We start from the raw sequence: 6,216 nt of genomic DNA on the forward strand, positions 1-6,216 counted from the left end.
GCCAACATGGTTTATAAATATCATATTCAATTCGTTATTATATACGAAATCAACAAACATATATCAAATTCATATATTTAAACAAAAGTGAATCAATTTATTTTTTAATATTTAGAATCTGTATACCTCGACCTCAAGGTATGATGGTGCTGATAACGACCCCTTTTTTTGTAGCTAAGATGATGACAGTGGCTTGACTCAGCAGTCAGTGGCTCAGTGCAGTCCGCAAAACTGATATTAATAATCTTCCCAAAGAACAAATTCCTTAAATATTTTTTCCTCCACAAAATTGGTGAAAAGAAATTTAAACTTTACCACAATTTTTAAATTTGAAAATAAGCTAAAGAAATTAGTCTTAACTCATAAAAAAGTTTTACCGAATGACACATTCTAAACTTTTCTTGAATAAAATGAATATTTTTGTCCCCAATATTTTGTTGATTAATTTTCCATTTTCAAGAATCAAGAGTATGTTAGTGGCTTGTACATTCTACTGGCAGTATGTTATGTCAATTAGCTAAACGAAACTTCTTATTGCAGTCTTTTCCACAAATATTGCTATCAAAAGGGCCCATTATTTAATATTCAATCCAAACTTAAATGCATGGAGATAGACTATAGTATACTATTATCTATATCAAACTTCACGAACTCCGCACTAGACATGACAATGGGACGGGTCGGGTACGGGTATTGTCTCCCCAATTCCTTACCTCGACTCCTCAACATATTCTCATACCCGTATCCGATATCCGACGAGTTTGAGTTTATTGTCCCATCCCCGTACCCGTCGGGTATCGGGTATCCCCAATCCCGTTCTACACACCATTTAGAAAAAAAATTGTAAAAAAAATATTAAAAATTTGATTTTAGAAAAAAATAAATTGATTGTTAAACATTTATTTTTACCTACTTATATATCAATAAATTTATTATAACGCGTGTGTCTACATAAATAGTTAAGAAAATAATATTAAATTATGTAAAAATTCTAAAATAAAATTAACTAGTAATAAAAATTATATGCCTTTTGATTAAATTATGCAAAAAATTTAAAGATTTTAAGTGGCGGGACGGGTTCGGGTTCGGATACGGGTATGAGATTCTTCGGGGTCGGGACGGGTTTAGTAATCCCATATTCGTACCCGTACCCGTACCCGACTTTTGTTTATCGGGGAAAACCCGAACCCGAACCCATACCCGGTCAACTTGGGTATTATCCGTCAAAGTCGGGACGGATTCGGGCGGATACCCACGGGTACGGGTTTTCTTGCCATGTCTACTCCGCACAACTAAATGATTAGTAATCCATGACAGCAGCTACGAATTCCAAGTAAAAAAGAAAGGATTTGGATCTCTCAATATTGAGTAACAGGATATAGTCACCTTATAGCTAGAGACAAAGATATAAGTAACAGGACTCACTATGATTGGTTCTAGGACCCTCTAATTATATGTAATAAAAGTTATAGTCTTCTCTCAACCACGTGATCATATGATGCTGTTTACTAATAAGAGAGGATCCAAATTCAAAAAAAAATAAAAATAGAAGTAGACTTCAGATTAATTAATTATCAGCCAATGATCAGACTCTGATAAATATTGGGATTCTGACGGTTCAAGAAAAAATGTTTTTGGGCATAGTAACAAACTAGAGAACTTGATCAAATCCAACTGTATTTGGATTCATGTGGTCCTTGCAAAACTACAATTGTGATTTGTATGTTGCGGAAAGGAGTGAAGAAATGTCCCAAACAAATTAAAGGCTAACATATCATTCAAAAGTGTAGCAGACTGGACAAGCAACTACATTTTTTTAATTAAGAACATGCCGAAGTTGTAAGAACTATTTGGTCTTGAAAGTTCACTTGCTACATGGAAACAGGAGTATAAATATTGAACTTATTTACTTCAAGTTGGATTTGATTGAACGCCTATTCTTTAGTTCAAAGTTCCAGCTATTATTTAGGGAAAACCTTTTACTATATTGGCCTATTAAGATGCATCACAACACTTTGCCAAGATAGGGTATTGGCTTGCAGCCAACATGATGGAGATCAAGGAAAGTCTTCAAGAGAAAAATGAAGAGCTTGAAAGAGGAAGAATCTAATTGGGATAGGAGATCCAACAACAAGGATAAGAGCTAAGAAAGAAAATGAGATGTTGCTTCAAAAGGAAATCAACACCTACCAGCTCAATCCTAAAGTGAGTAAGAAGAGCCCAAGATACATTTGATCTAAGGGGAATAACAATGTGTTAATTATGAGCTTGCAATTAAATTTATTTTTATATTTAATTTAAGCATTTTGAATTGTTCTAATTGTAATAAATGAGTTGCTCTAATGTTAAAGCCCAACTAGATTTATTTTGTAATTTGAGTCTTAAGCTTACTTATATTTTTGCTTGTATTTCTTTAAAATTAGGTTTAACCATGAGCCTCGTTAAGAGGGAGGAGTTAGTTGTTTCGTATAAATAGTTTTATACTCTCTTACTTTTGGGTAAATTTGAATAAGAATATAATTTCACTCCTTTTGTGAGTAGTATAAGAATTGTACCTTGTGGGTTATTAGATTGAACCTTTCTTGGTTCTTATCAAATGTTTTCATATTTTTTTGATAAATCTTTGCTGGATTTATCACTCTCTAAAGAGTGTGACAGCTTTCCTACCATTTGATTCTTCTTTATCTTTTCGTTTTTAATTTCTTGTTCCTTGTTTCATGTGCTAAATAATTTAAAGTTTTCATCTTTGAGCAACTTTTATTTATTCATTTGTTTAAATATGTGTCATTTCCATGAAGCTTATTGCTTTCTTTGATTGAATGCATCATTATTAATTATATGAACTAAATAAGTTTGTTTCAAATTCTTATTTATTTCAAGAACGATACATAAAAACATTATATATAATTCTTAATCGGGATCATATCATAACACTTCTAGAAAGTAAAGAAGTATGTTCTTATTTCATTTTGTACATAGTTTATATCCTTTAACATAAGCACTACATTTTTACCATTGATGTGGAATTGAAATTTAGCTAGTCACGAAGAATAAATTCCTTATAGAATTAACTCCATAATAACATAATTTGGCGATGAAGCAAACTATTTGATATTTATTCATTTGTTCTCATCCATTCATTTGTAACCAAAACAGTTCAGGATGATATTTCCCATTTAAAAATTACAAAAAAAAAAAAAAGAACAAATGGTAAGAAAGGTTCTTACAAAAGTAAAGCAGAAACAAACCAATCCCAAGAAAAGGGAAGAGGATCTACAAATGGCTCTTGTAAAATTCAAGTTTAGTAGCCAGGGGACTTGTAGGCAATGAAAATGATGCATTGGACTTGTAGGCAATGAAAATGACGCATTGGACTTGACGAACATTGTCGAATCCAATGATACGAACGAAGGCAGTAGGGTAGGCCTTAACGGCCTCATCAACCCCCTTCAACACCTGAGCTGAGTCTGTGCACCCAATCATTGGTAGCTTCCACATTGTCCAGTACCTTCCATCATTGTATTCAGGTGATCGGTGATTCTCACGGTACACAAAACCTTGCTGCACTCACACACGCACCCCAAACGTAACCATCAAAATTCAAAACCATAACCATACTAAAGCAAAACAATAATAGAATCAATGGATAGTTGCATTGCAACTAATAAATTCACCTCCAACTCGAATTCCAAGCAAGGAATTCACCCATTCCTAAGAAGTTATTCTACTTCCTTTAACAATTGCTCTCGTGAAAATGGTGGCAAATGAGATAGAGTCTCAAACTTCTTCTTGCCAACCGGAGGCCATACCTAGTAGTAGTATGTAAAATAAATTTAAAGGGGTTATAATTAGTTAACAAACTTGTATTTGCATTGTGTGTACATTTAGCCAATAATTGCTCCAATGTCATTTGAAGAGGCCGCATGGTACAAAAATATGTAGCATTACTCATTAACATGCATTTTTAATCATTTTGATGTGTTACCTGCATGCATTGTACTCTTTCACTGTTGCTTGCGATAGAATTAATGTCATAGTTAGTTTTTGTAACTGGGAAGCCAGCCATAGACTTGAGGCCAGTGAATGGAGCCACCATGCTGCTACGGTTAACGGTGGTGACAGCTGGGGAGGACATCATAGAGGAAGCCATTTTTCTCTCCCTTCTCAACTTATACTCACAAACTCTGATAGTTGTTTGAGATGCAAACCTTTCTACTCAGAGTTGCTATATATAGTGGTTGAAGTTTAATTCATAGAGATCAAATGACCTCAAAAAATTGAGGGGATTGGCTGGTGCCTAATCTCAACCGTTGGATTGTGAAAATGATTGCATTGCAGCATTATTAGCCACACCAGAATGGAAAATTTTGAATGCTGGCCTAATGGTTGGGCACCACTATGTCAGTGCCACGTGGATGGAGTCCCAATAATGTTATCCCCTTAAGAGAAGAACGTCAATGTGTGTGTGATATTGGTTAATTGATTTTCTATTGTGCCTAAAGTCTCATTGTATAATGGCCTCTAGGAATTTTGTGACCTATAATGTATGGCATGGGTTAAGTTAAATGACATTTGTCCTCTCCAGGCTTTGGCTCTTCAAAGAGGCAAAGGTAAAGTGGTAATCATAAAAAAATTCAGGGTAGGAAAAATGCAATAGAAAGAACCTTCTCAAGTCTCAACGGACAGTCTCTTATCCCTTTTGTTGGGTAGTTGAGTTGAGAATATGCTTCTTTCTTCACTAGTGCATGGGAAAATCCTTTCTGCATTTCCCTCTAAAGGGCCACAAAAAGCAAAGTCCAAAGTGGATAAGCAAAAATGAAATATGAATTGATTGATTAGACTCCATACCGTTCCTAGTTGTTTGATGGACAAGCTTATATGTACAAAACGTGTGGAAATTGGAAAACATCATGATCCATAATTATTTAATTGATAAACTCTAGGCAGCCATACAGTGGAGACCAAAATTGTAAATCATAAGATAGCTTTATCTTCAATTTCATTAATTGATAAAAATTACCCGTCTAGAAGTTAGGCAATGAATAGAATGTTTCAAGTTTCTTTAATGCTAAGCTGTAGTGGTGTCAGCAAGTAAGGGTATTTCTTGTTAAACAGTAGTGCTTGAGTTATCCATCTCTAAAAATAAAATATAAATATCTACAGAATTCTACTTGTATCCATCTTAGCTTCTATCCCTGACCAGACGTACAGGAAAAAGGCATATACACACACATATATATATATAGAGAAAGAAGAAAGAGAGAGAGAGAGTATAAAGAGGTAGTATTAGGCTTCAGTGCTTCACAAGAAGCATGGTCAAGAAGAAAATATCCAGAGGAGATATTTCCTAGTTACTTTTCCCCACATCCCGAATCCTTTAAAAAAGGACAGCCACCTTTCATCATCCCTTAATACCCTCTCTCTCACTCCCTTCTTCAGATCCTCTAAACCCACTTTAACTCTTGATTCAACCATAATGGAACTCTGAAATGAAGCTGGCACCTGAAGACAAATTGCTTGATGTGACATTTTTCTAAAAATATTTCATACATAAGGACCACTTGGCGAAATAAAATCTGGACTATTACATTTTTTGTCTTTTAATTTCAGCTTTCAATTACTAAGGGTATGAACACTCCATACGTTGGTTGGAGTTATGGAAGTTTGATCCGTATCATACAGGTTTAAAGATCTTGTGTTTTCTTCTTTGTTTTGCTTAATTTTAACTGTGACAAGAACGTTGCTAGAAGTGGCAAGCGGAAACTGCTCATTTTTTACTCGAAAGACTCTAATTTCTCTCAACTTACTCATGCGACGTAATAAGTATAAAATTCTCATAGATAAATGCGGGGTAGTAAACCTGTGTCGCCAAGTTAAGTGCCTCATTGGATTCAGTGTTTCATAGCTCTTTAATGCAACATCTTTCATTAATCATAACTCTGCATTATCTAACCTGCCTGCTGAACTGAAATATTTTAAATCCGATATGAATTACTAACGTCCTCTTCAGTGATAAATGGCAGCGTATAAGTATCTTGGAAGTTAACATAAAGTTAAATATACATGATATTGTAAGAAAAACTACTATAAGGGGAAAACAAAGTAGTCTCTAAAGAAAAGAAAAAACAAGACATTTTGACTCCTAAAAAAATAGTCATTTAATCTCAAGCTTACCAACGTCAGATATTTTAATTCTTCCATTCATCTGAGTTAACA

General features: G+C 34.3%; 1 pseudogene; it reads right to left on the reverse strand.

The window, feature by feature from the left end:
* Window positions 1-2,964: 2,964 nt before the first annotated feature.
* On the reverse strand, window positions 2,965-5,188 carry LOC100815689 (ribulose bisphosphate carboxylase small chain 1, chloroplastic-like; annotated as a pseudogene).
* Window positions 5,189-6,216: the final 1,028 nt, after the last annotated feature.

This window comes from Glycine max, chromosome 18, assembly GCF_000004515.6.
Source record: "Glycine max cultivar Williams 82 chromosome 18, Glycine_max_v4.0, whole genome shotgun sequence".
Lineage (NCBI taxonomy): Eukaryota > Viridiplantae > Streptophyta > Magnoliopsida > Fabales > Fabaceae > Glycine > Glycine max.